Genomic DNA, 21384 nt, shown 5'->3' on the forward strand with positions numbered 1-21384 from the left:
TAAAGCCTGAAATAAGTTCTGCAGAAATTTTTACGAAGTCTCAGACGGTGTTCAAGAAAGATAGATTAGGCAGAATTGGTGGTGGAGTGTTGGTGTCTGTCAGTAGTGGTTTATCTTGTAGTGAAGTCGAAGTAGATACTCTGTGCGAATTGGTGTGGGTGGAGGTTATACTTAACAGCCGAATTAAGTTAATAATTGGCTACTTCTACCGACCCCCAGACTCCGATGATACAGTTGCGGAACAGTTCAGAGAAAGTTTGAGTCTCGTAACAAATAAATACCCCACTCATAAGGTTATAGTTGGTGGGGACTTCAACCTACCCTCGGTATGTTGGCAAAAATACTTGTTCAAAACCGGTGGTAGGCACAAAACGTCTTCCGAGATTGTCCTAAATGCATTCTCCGAAAATTATTTAGAGCAGTTAGTCCACGAACCCACGCGAATTGTAAATGGTTGCGAAAACACACTTGACCTCTTGGCCACAAACAATCCAGAGCTGATAGAGAGCATCATGACTGATACAGGGATTAGTGATCACAAGGTCATTGTAGCTAGGCTCAATACCATATCTTCCAAATCCATCAGAAACAAACGCAAAATAATTTTATTTAAAAAAGCGGATAAAGTACCACTAGAAGCCTTCCTAAAAGACAATTTCCATTCCTTCCGAACTGACTATGCGAATGTAGACGAGATGTGGCTCAAATTCAAAGATATAGTAGCAACAGCAATTGAGATATTCATACCTCATAAATTGGTAAGAGATGGAACGGATCCCCCGTGGTACACAAAAAAGGTCCGAACGCTGTTGCAGAGGCAACGGAAAAAGCATGCGAAGTTCAGAAGAACGCGAAATCCTGAAGATGGGCTAAAATTTACAGACGCGCGAAATTTGGCACGTACTTCGATGCGAGATGCCTTTAATAGGTTCCACAACGAAACATTGTCTCGAAATTTGGTAGAAAATCCGAAGAAATTCTGGTCGTATGTAAAGTACACAAGCGGCAAGACGCAGTCAATACCTTCGCTGCGCAGTGCCGATGGTACTGTTATCGACGACTGCGCCGCTAAAGCGGAGTTATTGAACGCAGTTTTCCGAAATTCCTTCACCAGGGAAGACGAATGGAATATTCCAGAATTTGAAACACGAACATCTGCTAGCATGAGTTTCTTAGAAGTAGATACCTTAGGGGTTGCGAAGCAACTCAAATCGCTTGATACGGGCAAGTCTTCAGGTCCAGATTGTATACCGATTAGGTTCCTTTCAGATTACGCTGATACTATAGCTCCCTACTTAGCACTCATATACAACCGCTCGCTCGCCGATAGATCTGTACCTACAGATTGGAAAATTGCGCAGGTCGCACCAGTGTTCAAGAAGGGTAGTAGGAGTAATCCATTTAACTACAGACCTATATCATTGACGTCGGTTTGCAGTAGGGTTTTGGAGCATTTACTGTATTCAAACATTATGAATCACCTCGAAGGGAACGATCTATTGACACGTAATCAGCATGGCTTCAGAAAACATCGCTCTTGTGCAACGCAGCTAGCTCTTTATTCGCACGAAGTAATGGCCGCTATCGACAGGGGATCTCAAGTTGATTCCGTATTTCTAGATTTCCAGAAAGCTTTTGACACCGTTCCTCACAAGCGACTTCTAATCAAGCTGCGGAGCTATGGGGTATCGTCTCAGTAGTGCGACTGGATTCGTGATTTCCTGTCAGGAAGGTCGCAGTTCGTAGTAATAGACGGCAAATCATCGAGTAAAACTGAAGTGATATCAGGTGTTCCCCAGGGAAGCGTCCTGGGACCTCTACTGTTCCTGATCTATATAAATGACCTGGGTGACAATCTGAGCAGTTCTCTTAGGTTGTTCGCAGATGATGCTGTAATTTACCGTCTAGTAAGGTCATCCGAAGACCAGTATCAGCTGCAAAGCGATTTAGAAAAGATTGCTGTATGGTGTGTCAGGTGGCAGTTGACGCTAAATAACGAAAAGTGTGAGATGATCCACATGAGTTCCAAAAGAAATCCGTTGGAATTCGATTACTCGATAAATAGTACAATTCTCAAGGCTGTCAATTCAACTAAGTACCTGGGTGTTAAAATTACAAACAACTTCAGTTGGAAGGACCACATAGATAATATTGTCGGGAAGGCGAGCCAAAGGTTGCGTTTCATTGGCAGGACACTTAGAAGATGCAACAAGTCCACTAAAGAGACAGCTTACACTACACTCGTTCGTCCTCTGTTAGAATATTGCTGCGCGGTGTGGGATCCTTACCAGGTGGGATTGACGGAGGACATCGAGAGGGTGCAAAGAAGGGCAGCTCGTTTTGTATTATCGCGTTATAGGGGAGAGAGTGTGGCAGATATGATACACGAGTTGGGATGGAAGTCATTACAGCATAGACGTTTTTCGTCGCGGCAAGACCTTTTTACGAAATTTCAGTCACCAACTTTCTCTTCCGAATGCGAAAATATTTTGTTGAGCCCAACCTACATAGGTAGGAATGATCATCAAAATAAAATAAGAGAAATCAGAGCTCGAACAGAAAGGTTTAAGTGTTCGTTTTTCCCGCTCGCTGTTCGGGAGTGGAATAGTAGAGAGATAGTATGATTGTGGTTCGATGAACCCTCTCCCAAGCACTTAAATGTGAATTGCAGAGTAGTCATGTAGATGTAGATAGATGCTCACTTTCCTCCATGGGAGTAATGTCTCTAACAGTCTACGCTTTGATCGTTCCCTGGAAGACCAGTAGTAGTTTCCGATGAACTTCTGGAGGCTTTCTGTAATCTGTGGACTATCAGAGTGTTTATGAAACACAGAAATTGCATCGGGATTGAATACGACAGTCACCATGCGCACTTTCCTCCATGGGAGTAATGTCTCAAACAGTCTACGATTTGATCGTTCCCGGGAAGACCAGTAGTAGTTTCCGATGCACATCTCGTGGCTTTCTGTAATCTGTGGAGTATCAGAGTGTTGATAAAACACAGAAATTATATCGGGATTGAATACAACAGTCACTATGCGCACATTCCTCCATGGGAGTAATGTCTCAAACAGTCTACGCTTTGATCGTTCCCTGGAAGAGCAGTAGTAGTTTCCGATGCACATCTGGTGGCATTCTGTAATCTGTGGACTATCAGAGTGTTGATGAAACACAGAAATGGCATCGGGTTTGAATACAACAGTCACCATGCGCACTTTCCTCCATGGGAGTAATGTCTCAAACAGTCTACGCTTTGATCGTTCCCTGGAGGACCAGTAGTAGTTTCCGATTAACATCTGGAGGCATTTTGTAAACTGTGGACTATCAGAGTGTTGATGAAACACAGAAATTGCATCGAGATTGAATACAACAGTCACCATGCGTACATTCCTCCATAAAAGTAATGTCTTAAACAGTCTACGCTTTGATGGTTTCCTGGAAGACCAGTAGTAGTTTCCGATTCACATGTGGAGGCATTCTGTAATCTGTGGACTATCAGAGTGTTGATGAAACACAGAAATTGCATCGGGATTCAATACAACAGTCACCATGCGCTGTTTCTTACATAAAAGTAATGTCTCAAACAGACTACGTTTTCATCGTTCCCTGGAGACCAGTAGTAGTTTCCGATGCACATCTCGTGGCATTCTGTAATCTGTGGTCTATCAGAGTGTTGATTAAACACTGTAAATGCATCGGGATTGAATACAACAGTCACCATGCGCACTTTCCTCAACGGGAGTAATGTCTCAAACAATCTACGCTTTGATCGTTCCCTGGAAGACCAGTAGTAGTTTCCGATGCACATCTCGTGGCATTCTGTAATCTGTGGTCTATCAGAGTGTTGATTAAACACTGTAAATGCATCGGGATTGAATACAACCGTCACCATGCGCCCTTTCCTCCATGGGAGTAATGTAACAAACAGCCTACGCTTTGATCGTTAACTGGAAGACCAGTAGTAGTTTCCGATTAACATCTGGAGGCATTCTGTAATCTGTGGACTATCAGAGTGTTGATGAAACACAGAAATTGCATTGGGATTGAATACAAAATTCTCCATGCGCAGTTCCCTCCATAGGAGTAATGTCTCAAACAGTCAACGCTTTGATCGTTCTGTGGAAGGCCAGTAGTAGTTTCAACTGCACATCTGGAGGCATTCTGTAATCTGTTGAGTATCAGAGTGTTGATGAAACACAGAAATTGCATCGGAATTGAATACAACAGTCACCATGCGCACTTTCCTCCATGGGAGTAATGTCTCAAAGAGTTTACGCTTTGATCGTTCCCTGGAAGACCAGTAGTAGTTTCCGATGCACATTTGGAGGCGTTCTGTAATCTGTGGAGTATTAGAGTGTTGATAAAACACAGAAATTGCATCGGGATTGAATACGACAGTCACTATGCGCACATTCCTCCATTGGAGTAATGTCTCAAACAGTCTACGCTTTGATCGGTCCCTGGAAGAGCAGTAGTAGTTTCCGATGCACATCTGGAGGCATTGTGTAATCTGTGGACTATCAGAGTGTTGATGAAACACAGAAAATGCATCGGGATTGAATACAACAGTCACCATGCGCACTTTCCTCCACGGGAGTAATGTCTCAAACAATCTACTCTTTGATCGTTCCCTGGAAGACCAGTAGTAGTATCCGATGCACATTTGGAGGCATTCTGTAATCTGTGGACTATCAGAGTGTTGATGAAACACAGAAATTGCATCGGGATTGAATACAACAGTCACCATGCGTACATTCCTCCATAAAAGTAATGTCTCAAACAGTCTACGCTTTGATGGTTTCCTGGAAGACCAGTAGTAGTTTCCGATTCACATGTGGAGGCATTCTGTAATCTGTGGACTGTCAGAGTGTTGATGAAACACAGAAATTGCATCGGGATTCAATACAACAGTCACCATGCGCTGTTTCTTACATAAAAGTAATGTCTCAAACAGTCTACGCCTTCATCGTTCCCTGGAGACCAGTAGTAGTTTCCGATGCACATCTCGTGGCATTCTGTAATCTGTGGTCTATCAGAGTGTTGATGAAACACAGAAATTGCATCGGGATTGAATACAACTGTCACCATGCGCCCTTTCCTCAGTGGGAGTAATGTCCCAAACAGTCTACGCTTTGATCGTTAACTGGAAGACCAGTAGTAGTTTCCGATTAACATCTGGAGGCATTCTGTAATCTGTGGACTATCAGAGTGTTGATGAAACACAGAAATTGCATCGGGATTGAATACAACATTCTCCATGCGCAGTTCCCTCCATAGGAGTAATGTCTCAAACAGTCTACGCTTTGATCGTTCAGTGGAAGGCCAGTAGTAGTTTCAACTGCACATCTGGAGGCATTCTGTAATCTGTGGAGTATCAGAGAGTTGATAAAACACAGAAATTGCATCGGGATTGAATACAACAGTCACCATGCGCACTTTCCTTCATGGGAGTAATGTCCCAAACAGTCTACGCTTTGATCGTTCCCTGGAGGACCAGTAGTAGTTTCCGATTAACATCTGGAGGCATTCTGTAGATTGTGGACTATCAGAGTGTTGATGAAACACAGATATTGCATCGGGATTGAATACAACAATCTCCATGCGCAGTTTCCTCCATGGGAGTAATGTCTCAAACAGTCTACGCTTTGATAGTTCCCTGGAACACCAGTAGTAGTTTCCGATTAACATCTGGAGACATTCTGTAATCTGTGGACTATCAGATTGTTGATGAAACACAGAATTTGCATCGGGATTGAATACAACAGTCACCATGCGTACATTCCTCCATAAAAGTAATGTCTCAAAGAGTCTACGCTTTGATGGTTTCCTTGAAGACCAGTAGTAGTTTCCGATTCACATGTGGAGGCATTCTGTAATCTGAGGACTATCAGAGTGTTGATGAAACACAGAAATTGCATCGGGATTCAATACAACAGTCACCATGCACTGTTTCTTACATAAAAGTAATGACTCAAACAGTCTACGCTTTCATCGTTCCCTGGAGACCAGTAGTAGTTTCCGATGCACATTTGGAGGCATTCTGTAATCTGTGGAGTATCAGAGTGTTGATGAAACACAGAAATTGCATCGGGATTGAATACAACAGTCACCATGCGTACATTCCTCCATAAAAGTAATGTCTCAAACAGTCTACGCTTTGATGGTTTCCTGGAAGACCAGTAGTAGTTTCCGATTCATATGTGGAGGCATTCTGTAATCTGTGGACTATCAGAGTGTTGATGAAACACAGAAAATGCATCGGGATTGAATACAACAGTCACCATGCGCACTTTCCTCCACGGGAGTAATGTCTCAAACAATCTACGCTTTGATCGTTCCCTGGAAGACCAGTAGTAGTTTCCGATGCACCTCTGGTGGCATTCTGTTATCTGTAGACTATCAGAAAGTTGATGAAACACAGTAATTGCATCCGGATCGAATAAAACACTCACCATGCTCACTTTCCTCCATGGGAGTAAAGTCTCTAACTGTCTACGCTTTGATCGTTCCCTGGAAGCCCAGTAGTAGTTTCCGATGAAATACTGGAGGATTTCAGTAATCTGTGGACTATCAGAGTGTTGATGAAACACAGAAATTGCATCGGGATTGAATACAACATTCTCCATGCGCAGTTTCCTCCATTGGAGTAATGTCTCAAACAGTCTATGCTTTGATCGGTCCCTGGAAGACCAGCAGTAGTTTCCGATTCACATGTGGAGGCATTCTGTAATCTGTGGACTATCAGAGTGTTGATGAAACACAGAAATTGCATCGGGATTGAATACAACAGTCACCATGCGCCCTTTCCTCAGTGGGAGTAATGTAACAAACAGCCTACGCTTTGATCATTAACTGGAAGACCAGTAGTAGTTTCCGATTAACATCTGGAGGCATTCTGTAATCTGTGGACTATCAGAGTGTTGATGAAACACAGAAATTGCATCGGGATTGAATACAACATTCTCCACGCGCAGTTCGATCCATAGGAGTAATCTCTCAAACAGTCTACGCTTTGATCGTTCAGTGGAAGGCCAGTAGTAGTTTCAACTGCACATCTGGAGGCATTCTGTAATCTGTTGAGTATCAGAGTGTTGATGAAACACAGACATTGCATCGGGATTGAATACAACAGTCACCATGCGCACTTTCCTCCATGGGAGTAATGTCTCAAAGAGTCTACTCTTTGATCGTTCCCGGGAAGACCAGTAGTAGTTTCCGATGCACTTCTCGTGGCATTCTGTAATCTGTGGACTATCAGAGTGTTGATGAAACACAGAAAATGCATCGGGATTGAATACAACAGTCACCATGCGCACTTTCCTCCATGGGAGTAATGTCTCAAAGAGTTTACGCTTTGATCGTTCCCTGGAAGACCAGTAGTAGTTTCCGATGCACATTTGGAGGCATTCTGTAATCTGTGGAGTATCAGAGTGTTGATAAAACACAGAAATTGCATCGGGATTGAATACAACAGTCACCATGCGCACTTTCCTTCATGAGAGTAATGTCCCAAACAGTCTACGCTTTGATCGTTCCCTGGAGGACCAGTAGTAGTTTCCGATTAACATCTGGAGGCATTTTGTAAACTGTGGACTATCAGAGTGTTGATGAAACACAGAAATTGCATCGGGATTGAATACAACAATCTCCATGCGCAGTTTCCTCCATGGGAGTAATGTCTCAAAGAGTCTACGTTTGGTCGTTCCCGGGAAGAACAGTAGTTGTTTCCGATGCACATCTCGTGGCATTCTGTAATCTGTGGACTATCAGAGTGTTGATGAAACACAGAAAATGCATCGGGATAGATACAACATTCACCATGTGCACTTTCCTCCATGGGAGTAATGTCTCAAAGAGTTTACGCTTTGATCGTTCCCTGGAAGGCCAGTAGTAGTTTCCGATGCACATTTGGAGGCATTCTGTAATCTGTGGAGTATTAGAGTGTTGATGAAACTTAGAAATTGCATCGGGATTGAATACAACAATCACCATGCGCACTTTCCTCCATGGGAGTAATGTCCCAAACAGTCTACGCTTTGATCGTTCCCTGGAAGAACAGTAGTAGTTTCCGATTAACATCTGGAGGCATTCTGTAATCTGTGGACTATCAGAGTGTTGATGAAACACAGAAATTGCATCAGGATTGAATACAACATTCACCATGCGTACATTCCTCCATAAAAGTAATGTCTCAAACATTCTATTCTTTGATCGTTTCTGGAAGAACAGTAGTAGTTTCCGATTCACATGTGGAGGCATTCTGTAATCTGTGGACTATCAGAGTGTTGATGAAACACAGAAATTGCATCGGGATTGAATACAACAGTCACCATGCGCTGTTTCTTACATAAAAGTAATGTCTCACACAGTCTACGCTTTCATCGTTCCCTGGAAGACCAGTAGTAGTTTCCGATGCATATCTCGTGGCATTCTGTAATCTGTGGTCTATCAGAGTGTTGATGAAACACAGTAAATGCATCGGGATTGAATAAAACAGTCACCATGCGCACTTTCCTCCATGGGAGTAATGTCTCAAAGAGTTTACGCTTTGATTGTTCCCTGGAAGACCAGTAGCAGTTTCCGATGCACATCTGGAGGCATTCTGTAATCTGTGGACTATTAGAGTGTTGATGAAACACAGAAATTGCATCGGGATTGAATACAACAGTCACCATGCGCACATACCTCCATAAAAGTAATGTCTCAACCAGTCTACGCTTTGATCGTTCCCTGGAAGACCAGTAGTAGTTTACGATGCACATCTGGAGGCATCCTGTAATCTGTGGAGTATCAGAGTGTTGATGAAACACAGAAATTGCATCGGTATTGAATACAACAGTAACTATGCGCACTTTCCTCCATGTGAGTAATGTCTTAAACAGTCTACGCTTTGATGGTTTCCTGGAAGACCAGTAGTAGTTTCCGATTCACATGTGGAGAAATTCTGTAATCTGTGGACTATCAGAGTGTTGATGAAACACAGAAATTGCATCGGGATTCAATACAACGGTCACCATGCGCTGTTTCTTACATAAAAGTAATGTCTCAAACAGTCTACGCTTTCATCGTTCCCTGGAGACCAGTAGTAGTTTCCGATGCACATCTCGTGGCATTCTGTAATCTGTGGTCTATCAGAGTGTTGATTAAACACTGTAAATGCATCGGGATTGAATACAACAGTCACCATGCGCACTTTCCTCAACGGGAGTAATGTCTCAAACAATCTACGCTTTGATCGTTCCCTGGAAGACCAGTAGTAGTTTCCGATGCACATCTCGTGGCATTCTGTAATCTGTGGTCTATCAGAGTGTTGATTAAACACTGTAAATGCATCGGGATTGAATACAACCGTCACCATGCGCCCTTTCCTCCATGGGAGTAATGTAACAAACAGCCTACGCTTTGATCGTTAACTGGAAGACCAGTAGTAGTTTCCGATTAACATCTGGAGGCATTCTGTAATCTGTGAACTATCAGAGTGTTGATGAAACACAGAAATTGCATTGGGATTGAATACAACATTCTCCATGCGCAGTTCCCTCCATAGGAGTAATGTCTCAAACAGTCTACGCTTTGATCGTTCTGTGGAAGGCCAGTAGTAGTTTCAACTGCACATCTGGAGGCATTCTGTAATCTGTTGAGTATCAGAGTGTTGATGAAACACAGAAATTGCATCGGGATTGAATACAACAGTCACCATGCGCACTTTCCTCCATGGGAGTAATGTCTCAAAGAGTTTACGCTTTGATCGTTCCCTGGAAGACCAGTAGTAGTTTCCGATGCACATTTGGAGGCGTTCTGTAATCTGTGGAGTATTAGAGTGTTGATAAAACACAGAAATTGCATCGGGATTGAATACGACAGTCACTATGCGCACATTCCTCCATGGGAGTAATGTCTGAAACAGTCTACGCTTTGATCGGTCCCTGGAAGAGCAGTAGTAGTTTCCGATGCACATCTGGAGGCATTGTGTAATCTGTGGACTATCAGAGTGTTGATGAAACACAGAAAATGCATCGGGATTGAATACAACAGTCACCATGCGCACTTTCCTCCACGGGAGTAATGTCTCAAACAATCTACTCTTTGATCGTTCCCTGGAAGACCAGTAGTAGTATCCGATGCACATTTGGAGGCATTCTGTAATCTGTGGAGTATCAGAGTGTTGATGAAACACAGAAATTGCATCGGGATTGAATACAACAGTCACCATGCGCACTTTCCTTCATGGCAGTAATGTCCCAAACAGTCTACGCTTTGATCGTTCCCTGGAGGACCAGTAGCAGTTTCCGATTAACATCTGGAGGCTTTTTGTAATCTGTGGACTATCAGAGTGTTGATGAAACACAGAAATTGCATCGGGATTGAATACAACATTCTCCATGCGCAGTTTCCTCCATGGGAGTAATGTCTCAAACAGGCTACGCTTTGATCGTTCCCTGGAAGACCAGTAGTAGTTTCCGATTAACATCTGGAGGCATTCTGTAATCTGTGGACTATCAGAGTGTTGATGAAACACAGAAATTGCATCGGGATTGAATACAACAGTCACCATGCGTACATTCCTCCATAAAAGTAATGTCTCAAACAGTCTACGCTTTGATGGTTTCCTGGAAGACCAGTAGTAGTTTCCGATTCACATGTGGAGGCATTCTGTAATCTGTGGACTATCAGAGTGTTGATGAAACACAGAAATTGCATCGGGATTCAATACAACAGTCACCATGCGCTGTTTCTTACATAAAAGTAATGTCTCGAACAGTCTACGCTTTCATCGTTCCCTGGAGACCAGTAGTAGTTTCCGATGCACATCTCGTGGCATTCTGTAATCTGTGGTCTATCAGAGTGTTGATGAAACACAGAAATTGCATCGGGATTGAATACAACTGTCATCATGCGCCCTTTCCTCAGTGGGAGTAATGTCCCAAACAGTCTACGCTTTGATCGTTAACTGGAAGACCAGTAGTAGTTTCCGATTAACATCTGGAGGCATTCTGTAATCTGTGGACTATCAGAGTGTTGATGAAACACAGAAAATGCATCGGGATTGAATACAACAGTCACCATGCACACTTTCCTCCATGGGAGTAATGTCTCAAAGAGTCTACGCTTTGATCGTTCCCGGGAAGACCAGTAGTAGTTTCCGATGCAGTTCTCGTGGCATTCTGTAATCTGTGGACTATCAGAGTGTTGATGAAACACAGAAAATGCATCGGGATTGAATACAACAGTCACCATGCGCACTTTCCTCCATGGGAGTAATGTCTCAAAGAGTTTACGCTTTGATCGTTCCCTGGAAGACCAGTAGTAGTTTCCGATGCACATTTGGAGGCATTCTGTAATCTGTGGAGTATCAGAGTGTTGATAAAACACAGAAATTGCATCGGGATTGAATACAACAGTCACCATGCGCACTTTCCTTCATGGGAGTAATGTCCCAAACAGTCTACGCTTTGATCGTTCCCTGGAGGACCAGTAGTAGTTTCCGATTAACATCTGGAGGCATTCTGTAAATTGTGGACTATCAGATTGTTGATGAAACACAGCAATTGCGTCGGGATTGAATACAACAGTCACCATGCGTACATTCCTCCATAAAAGTAATGTCTCAAAGAGTCTACGCTTTGATGGTTTCCTTAAAGACCAGTAGTAGTTTCCGATTCACATGTGGAGGCATTCTGTAATCTGTGGACTATCAGAGTGTTGATGAAACACAGAAATTGCATCGGGATTCAATACAACAGTCACCATGCGCTGTTTCTTACATAAAAGTAATGACTCAAACAGTCTACGCTTTCATCGTTCCCTGGAGACCAGTAGTAGTTTCCGATGCACATTTGGAGGCATTCTGTAATCTGTGGAGTATCAGAGTGTTGATGAAACACAGAAATTGCATCGGGATTGAATACAACAGTCACCATGCGCAGTTTCCTCCATTGGAGTAATGTCTCAAACAGTCTATGCTTTGATCGGTCCCTGGAAGACCAGCAGTAGTTTCCGATTCACATGTGGAGGCATTCTGTAATCTGTGGACTATCAGAGTGTTGATGAAACACAGAAATTGCATCGGGATTGAATACAACAGTCACCATGCGTACATTCCTCCATAAAAGTAATGTCTCAAACAGTCTACGTTTTGATGGTTACCTGGAAGACCAGTAGTAGTTTCCGATTCACATGTGGAGGCATTCTGTAATCTGTGGACTATCAGAGTGTTGAAACACAGAAATTGCATCGGGATTCAATACAACAGTCACCATGCGCTGTTTCTTACATAAAAGTAATGTCTCAAACAGTCTACGCTTTCATCGTTCCCTGGAGACCAGTAGTAGTTTCCGATGCACATTTGGAGGCATTCTGTAATCTGTGGAGTATCAGAGTGTTGATGAAACACAGAAATTGCATCGGGATTGAATACAACATTCTCCATGCGCAGTTTCCTCCATTGGAGTAATGTCTCAAACAGTCTATGCTTTGATCGGTCCCTGGAAGACCAGCAGTAGTTTCCGATTCACATGTGGAGGCATTCTGTAATCTGTGGACTATCAGAGTGTTGATGAAACACAGAAATTGCATCGGGATTCAATACAACGGTCACCATGCGCTGTTTCTTACATAAAAGTAATGTCTCAAACAGTCTACGCTTTCATCGTTCCCTGGAGACCAGTAGTAGTTTCCGATGCACATCTCGTGGCATTCTGTAATCTGTGGTCTATCAGAGTGTTGATTAAACACTGTAAATGCATCGGGATTGAATACAACAGTCACCATGCGCACTTTCCTCAACGGGAGTAATGTCTCAAACAATCTATGCTTTGATCGTTCCCTGGAAGACCAGTAGTAGTTTCCGATGCACATCTCGTGGCATTCTGTAATCTGTGGTCTATCAGAGTGTTGATTAAACACTGTAAATGCATCGGGATTGAATACAACCGTCACCATGCGCCCTTTCCTCCATGGGAGTAATGTAACAAACAGCCTACGCTTTGATCGTTAACTGGAAGACCAGTAGTAGTTTCCGATTAACATCTGGAGGCATTCTGTAATCTGTGAACTATCAGAGTGTTGATGAAACACAGAAATTGCATTGGGATTGAATACAACATTCTCCATGCGCAGTTCCCTCCATAGGAGTAATGTCTCAAACAGTCTACGCTTTGATCGTTCTGTGGAAGGCCAGTAGTAGTTTCAACTGCACATCTGGAGGCATTCTGTAATCTGTTGAGTATCAGAGTGTTGATGAAACACAGAAATTGCATCGGGATTGAATACAACAGTCACCATGCGCACTTTCCTCCATGGGAGTAATGTCTCAAAGAGTTTACGCTTTGATCGTTCCCTGGAAGACCAGTAGTAGTTTCCGATGCACATTTGGAGGCGTTCTGTAATCTGTGGAGTATTAGAGTGTTGATAAAACACAGAAATTGCATCGGGATTGAATACGACAGTCACTATGCGCACATTCCTCCATGGGAGTAATGTCTGAAACAGTCTACGCTTTGATCGGTCCCTGGAAGAGCAGTAGTAGTTTCCGATGCACATCTGGAGGCATTGTGTAATCTGTGGACTATCAGAGTGTTGATGAAACACAGAAAATGCATCGGGATTGAATACAACAGTCACCATGCGCACTTTCCTCCACGGGAGTAATGTCTCAAACAATCTACTCTTTGATCGTTCCCTGGAAGACCAGTAGTAGTATCCGATGCACATTTGGAGGCATTCTGTAATCTGTGGAGTATCAGAGTGTTGATGAAACACAGAAATTGCATCGGGATTGAATACAACAGTCACCATGCGCACTTTCCTTCATGGCAGTAATGTCCCAAACAGTCTACGCTTTGATCGTTCCCTGGAGGACCAGTAGCAGTTTCCGATTAACATCTGGAGGCATTTTGTAATCTGTGGACTATCAGAGTGTTGATGAAACACAGAAATTGCATCGGGATTGAATACAACATTCTCCATGCGCAGTTTCCTCCATGGGAGTAATGTCTCAAACAGGCTACGCTTTGATCGTTCCCTGGAAGACCAGTAGTAGTTTCCGATTAACATCTGGAGGCATTCTGTAATCTGTGGACTATCAGAGTGTTGATGAAACACAGAAATTGCATCGGGATTGAATACAACAGTCACCATGCGTACATTCCTCCATAAAAGTAATGTCTCAAACAGTCTACGCTTTGATGGTTTCCTGGAAGACCAGTAGTAGTTTCCGATTCACATGTGGAGGCATTCTGTAATCTGTGAACTATCAGAGTGTTGATGAAACACAGAAATTGCATCGGGATTCAATACAACAGTCACCATGCGCTGTTTCTTACATAAAAGTAATGTCTCGAACAGTCTACGCTTTCATCGTTCCCTGGAGACCAGTAGTAGTTTCCGATGCACATCTCGTGGCATTCTGTAATCTGTGGTCTATCAGAGTGTTGATGAAACACAGAAATTGCATCGTGATTGAATACAACTGTCACCATGCGCCCTTTCCTCAGTGGGAGTAATGTCCCAAACAGTCTACGCTTTGATCGTTAACTGGAAGACCAGTAGTAGTTTCCGATTAACATCTGGAGGCATTCTGTAATCTGTGGACTATCAGAGTGTTGATGAAACACAGAAAATGCATCGGGATTGAATACAACAGTCACCATGCACACTTTCCTCCATGGGAGTAATGTCTCAAAGAGTCTACGCTTTGATCGTTCCCGGGAAGACCAGTAGTAGTTTCCGATTCAGTTCTCGTGGCATTCTGTAATCTGTGGACTATCAGAGTGTTGATGAAACACAGAAAATGCATCGGGATTGAATACAACAGTCACCATGCGCACTTTCCTCCATGGGAGTAATGTCTCAAAGAGTTTACGCTTTGATCGTTCCCTGGAAGACCAGTAGTAGTTTCCGATGCACATTTGGAGGCATTCTGTAATCTGTGGAGTATCAGAGTGTTGATAAAACACAGAAATTGCATCGGGATTGAATACAACAGTCACCATGCGCACTTTCCTTCATGGGAGTAATGTCCCAAACAGTCTACGCTTTGATCGTTCCCTGGAGGACCAGTAGTAGTTTCCGATTAACATCTGGAGGCATTCTGTAAATTGTGGACTATCAGATTGTTGATGAAACACAGCAATTGCGTCGGGATTGAATACAACAGTCACCATGCGTACATTCCTCCATAAAAGTAATGTCTCAAAGAGTCTACGCTTTGATGGTTTCCTTAAAGACCAGTAGTAGTTTCCGATTCACATGTGGAGGCATTCTGTAATCTGTGGACTATCAGAGTGTTGATGAAACACAGAAATTGCATCGGGATTCAATACAACAGTCACCATGCGCTGTTTCTTACATAAAAGTAATGACTCAAACAGTCTACGCTTTCATCGTTCCCTGGAGACCAGTAGTAGTTTCCGATGCACATTTGGAGGCATTCTGTAATCTGTGGAGTATCAGAGTGTTGATGAAACACAGAAATTGCATCGGGATTGAATACAACAGTCACCATGCGCACTTTCCTTCATGGGAGTAATGTCCCAAACAGTCTACCCTTTGATCGTTCCCTGGAGGACCAGTAGTAGTTTCCGATTAACATCTGGAGGCATTTTGTAATCTGTGGACTATCAGAGTGTTGATGAAACACAGAAATTGCATCGGGATTGAATACAACATTCTCCATGCGCAGTTTCCTCCATTGGAGTAATGTCTCAAACAGTCTATGCTTTGATCGGTCCCTGGAAGACCAGCAGTAGTTTCCGATTCACATGTGGAGGCATTCTGTAATCTGTGGACTATCAGAGTGTTGATGAAACACAGAAATTGCATCGGGATTGAATACAACAGTCACCATGCGTACATTCCTCCATAAAAGTAATGTCTCAAACAGTCTACGTTTTGATGGTTACCTGGAAGACCAGTAGTAGTTTCCGATTCACATGTGGAGGCATTCTGTAATCTGTGGACTATCAGAGTGTTGAAACACAGAAATTGCATCGGGATTCAATACAACAGTCACCATGCGCTGTTTCTTACATAAAAGTAATGTCTCAAACAGTCTACGCTTTCATCGTTCCCTGGAGACCAGTAGTAGTTTCCGATGCACATTTGGAGGCATTCTGTAATCTGTGGAGTATCAGAGTGTTGATGAAACACAGAAATTGCATCGGGATTGAATACAACATTCTCCATGCGCAGTTTCCTCCATTGGAGTAATGTCTCAAACAGTCTATGCTTTGATCGGTCCCTGGAAGACCAGCAGTAGTTTCCGATTCACATGTGGAGGCATTCTGTAATCTGTGGACTATCAGAGTGTTGATGAAACACAGAAATTGCATCGGGATTGAATACAACATTCTCCACGCACAGTTCGATCCATAGGAGTAATGTCTCAAACAGTCTACGCTTTGATCGTTCAGAGGAAGGCCAGTAGTAGTTTCAACTGCACATCTGGAGGCATTCTGTAATCTGTTGAGTATCAGAGTGTTGATGAAACACAGAAATTGCATCGGGATTGAATACAACAGTCACCATGCACACTTTCCTCCATGGGAGTAATGTCTCAAAGAGTCTACGCTTTGATCGTTCCCGGGAAGACCAGTAGTAGTTTCCGATGCACTTCTCGTGGCATTCTGTAATCTGTGGACTATCAGAGTGTTGATGAAACACAGAAAATGCATCGGGATTGAATACAACAGTCACCATGCGCACTTTCCTCCATGGGAGTAATGTCTCAAAGAGTTTACGCTTTGATCGTTCCCTGGAAGACCAGTAGTAGTTTCCGATGCACATTTGGAGGCATTCTGTAATCTGTGGAGTATCAGAGTGTTGATGAAACACAGAAATTGCATCGGGATTGAATACAACAGTCACCATGCGCACTTTCCTTCATGGGAGTAATGTCCCAAACAGTCTACGCTTTGATCGTTCCCTGGAGGACCAGTAGTAGTTTCCGATTAACATCTGGAGGCATTCTGTAGATTGTGGACTATCAGAGTGTTGATGAAACACAGAAATTGCATCGGGATTGAATACAACAGTCACCATGCGTACATTCCTCCATAGAAGTAATGTCTCAAACATTCTACGCTTTGATGGTTTCCTGGAAGACCAGTAGTAGTTTCCGATTCATATGTGGAGGCATTCTGTAATCTGTGGACTATCAGAGTGTTGATGAAACACAGAAAATGCATCGGGATTGAATACAACAGTCACCATGCGCACTTTCCTCCACGGGAGTAATGTCTCAAACAACCTACGCTTTGATCGTTCCCTGGAAGACCAGTAGTAGTTTCCGATGCACCTCTGGTGGCATTCTGTAATCTGTAGACTATCAGAGTGTTGATGAAACACAGTAATTGCATCCGGATTGAATAAAACACTCACCATGCTCACTTTCCTCCATGGGAGTAAAGTCTCTAACTGTCTACGCTTTGATCGTTCCCTGGAAGACCTGTAGTAGTTTCCGATGAACTTCTGGAGGATTTCAGTAATCTGTGGACTATCAGGGTGTTGTTAAAACACAGAAATTGCATCGGGATTGAATACAACAATCTCCATGCACAGTTTCCTCCATGGGAGTAATGTCTCAAACAGTCTACGCTTTGATAGTTCCCTGGAACACCAGTAGTAGTTTCCGATTAACATCTGGAGGAATTCTGTAATCTGTGGACTATCAGAGTGTTGATGAAACACAGAAATTGCATCGGGATTGAAACTACATTCTCCATGCGCAGTTTCCTCCATTGGAGTAATGTCTCAAACAGTCTATGCTTTGATCGGTCCCTGGAAGACCAGCAGTAGTTTCCGATTCACATGTGGAGGCATTCTGTAATCTGTGGACTATCAGAGTGTTGATGAAACACAGAAATTGCATCGGGATTCAATACAACAGTCACCATGCGCTGTTTCTTACATAAAAGTAATGACTCAAACAGTCTACGCTTTCATCGTTCCCTGGAGACCAGTAGTAGTTTCCGATGCACATTTGGAGGCATTCTGTAATCTGTGGAGTATCAGAGTGTTGATGAAACACAGAAATTGCATCGGGATTGAATACAACAGTCACCATGCGCACTTTCCTTCATGGGAGTAATGTCCCAAACAGTCTACGCTTTGATCGTTCCCTGGAGGACCAGTAGTAGTTTCCGATTAACATCTGGAGGCATTTTGTATTCTGTGGACTATCAGAGTGTTGATGAAACACAGAAATTGCATCGGGATTGAATACAACATTCTCCATGCGCAGTTTCCTCCATTGGAGTAATGTCTCAAACAGTCTATGCTTTGATCGGTCCCTGGAAGACCAGCAGTAGTTTCCGATTCACATGTGGAGGCATTCTGTAATCTGTGGACTATCAGAGTGTTGATGAAACACAGAAATTGCATCGGGATTGAATACAACAGTCACCATGCGTACATTCGTCCATAAAAGTAATGTCTCAAACAGTCTACGCTTTGATGGTTACCTGGAAGACCAGTAGTAGTTTCCGATTCACATGTGGAGGCATTCTGTAATCTGTGGACTATCAGAGTGTTGATGAAACACAGAAATTGCACCGGGATTCAATACAACAGTCAGCATGCGCTGTTTCTTACATAAAAGTAATGTCTCAAACAGTCTACGCTTTCATCGTTCCCTGGAGACCAATAGTAGTTTCCGATGCACATCTCGTGGCATTCTGTAATCTGTGGTCTATCAGAGTGTTGATGAAACACTGTAAATGCATCGGGATTGAATACAACTGTCACCATGCGCCCTTTCCTCAGTGGGAGTAATGTAACAAACAGCCTACGCTTTGATCGTTAACTGGAAGACCAGTAGTAGTTTCCGATTAACATCTGGAGGCATTCTGTAATCTGTGGACTATCAGAATGTTGATGAAACACAGAAATTGCATCGTGATTGAATACAACATTCTCCACGCGCAGTTCGATCCATAGGAGTAATGTCTCAAACAGTCTACGCTTTGATCGTTCAGTGGAAGGCCAGTAGTAGTTTCAACTGCACATCTGGAGGCATTCTGTAATCTGTTGAGTATCAGAGTGTTGATGAAACACAGAAATTGCATCGGGATTGAATACAACAGTCACCATGCGCACTTTCCTCCATGGGAGTAATGTCTCAAAGAGTCTACGCTTTGATCGTTCCCGGGAAGACCAGTAGTAGTTTCCGATGCACTTCTCGTGGCATTCTGTAATCTGTGGACTATCAGAGTGTTGATGAAACACAGAAAATGCATCGGGATTGAATACAACAGTCACCATGCGCACTTTCCTCCATGGGACTAATGTCTCAAAGAGTTTACGCTTTGATCGTTCCCTGGAGGACCAGTAGTAGTTTCCGATGCACATTTGGAGGCATTCTGTAATCTGTGGAGTATCAGAGTGTTGATAAAACACAGAAATTGAATCGGGATTGAATACAACAGTCACCATGCGCACTTTCCTTCATGGGAGTAATGTCCCAAACAGTCTACGCTTTGATCGTTCCCTGGAGGACCAGTAGTAGTTTCCGATTAACATCTGGAGGCATTTTGTAAACTGTGGACTATCAGAGTGTTGATGAAACACAGAAATTGCATCGGGATTGAATACAACAATCTCCATGGGCAGTTTCCTCCATGGGAGTAATGTCTCAAAGAGTCTACGTTTGGTCGTTCCCGGGAAGAACAGTAGTAGTTTCCGATGCACATCTCGTGGCATTCTGTAATCTGTGGACTATCAGAGTGTTGATGAAACACAGAAAATGCATCGGGATTGATACAACATTCACCATGTGCACTTTCCTCCATGGGAGTAATGTCTCAAAGAGTTTACGCTTTGATCGTTCTCTGGAAGGCCAGTAGTAGTTTCCGATGCACATTTGGAGGCATTCTGTAATCTGTGGAGTATTAGAGTGTTGATGAAACACAGAAATTGAATCGGGATTGAATACAACAGTCACCATGCGCTGTTTCTTACATAAAAGTAATGTCTCACACAGTCTACGCTTTCATCGTTCCCTGGAAGACAAGTAGTAGTTTCCGATGCATATCTCGTGGCATTCTGTAATCTGTGGTCTATCAGAGTGTTGATGAAACACAGTAAATGCATCGGGATTGAATAAAACAGTCACCATGCGCACTTTCCTCCATGGGAGTAATGTCTCAAAGATTTTACGCTTTGATTGTTCCCTGGAAGACCAGTAGTAGTTTCCGATGCACATCTGGAGGCATTCTGTAATCTGTGGACTATTAGAGTGTTGATGAAACACAGAAATTGCATCGGGATTGAATACAACAGTCACCATGCGCACATACCTCCATAAAAGTAATGTCTCAACCAGTCTACGCTTTGATCGTTCCCTGGAAGACCAGTAGTAGTTTACGATGCACATCTGGAGTCATCCTGTAATCTGTGGAGTATCAGAGTGTTGATGAAACACAGAAATTGCATCGGTATTGAACACAACAGTCACCATGCGCACTTTCCTCCATGTGAGTAATGTCTCAAACAGTCTACGCTTTGATCGTTCCCTGGAAGACCAGTAGTAGTTTCCGATGCACATCTGCAGGCATTCAGTAATCTGTGGACTATCAGAGTGTGGATGAAACACAGAAAATGCATCGGGATTGAATACAACAGTCACCATGCGCACTTCCCTCCACGGGAGTATTGTCACAACCAATCTACGCTTTGATCGTTCCCTGGAAGACCAGTAGTAGTTTCCGATGCACCTCTGGTGGCATTCTGTAATGTGTAGACTATCAGAGTGTTGATGAAACACAGAAATTGGATCGGGATTGAATACAACATTCTCCATGCGCAGTTTCCTCCATGGGAGTAATGTCTCAAACAGTCTACGCTTTGATCGTTCCCTGGAAGACCAGTAGTAGTTTCCGATGCAAATTTGGAGGAATTCTGTAATCTGTGGAGTATCAGAGTGTTGATGAAACACAGAAATTGCATCGGGATTGAATACAACAGTCACCATGCGCTGTTTCTTACATAAAAGTAATGTGTCAAACAATCTATGCTTTGATCGTTCCCTCGAAGACCAGTAGTAGTTTCCGATGCACCTCTGGTGGCATTCTGTAATGTGTAGACTATCAGAGTGTTGCTGAAACACAGTAATTGCATCGGGATTAAATAAAACAGTCACCATGCTCACTTTTCTCCGTGGGAGTAATGTCTCTAACAGTCTACGCTTTGATCGTTCCCTGGAAGACCAGTAGTAGTTTCCGATGTACATTTGCAGGCATTCAGTAATCTGTGGACTATCAGAGTGTTGATGAAACACAGAAAATGCATCAGGATTGAATACAACAGTCACCATGCGCACTTTCCTCCACGGGAGTATTGTCACAAACAATCTACGCTTTGATCGTTCCCTGGAAGACCAGTAGTCGT

Source organism: Schistocerca gregaria, unplaced genomic scaffold (assembly GCF_023897955.1).
Source record: "Schistocerca gregaria isolate iqSchGreg1 unplaced genomic scaffold, iqSchGreg1.2 ptg000240l, whole genome shotgun sequence".
Lineage (NCBI taxonomy): Eukaryota > Metazoa > Arthropoda > Insecta > Orthoptera > Acrididae > Schistocerca > Schistocerca gregaria.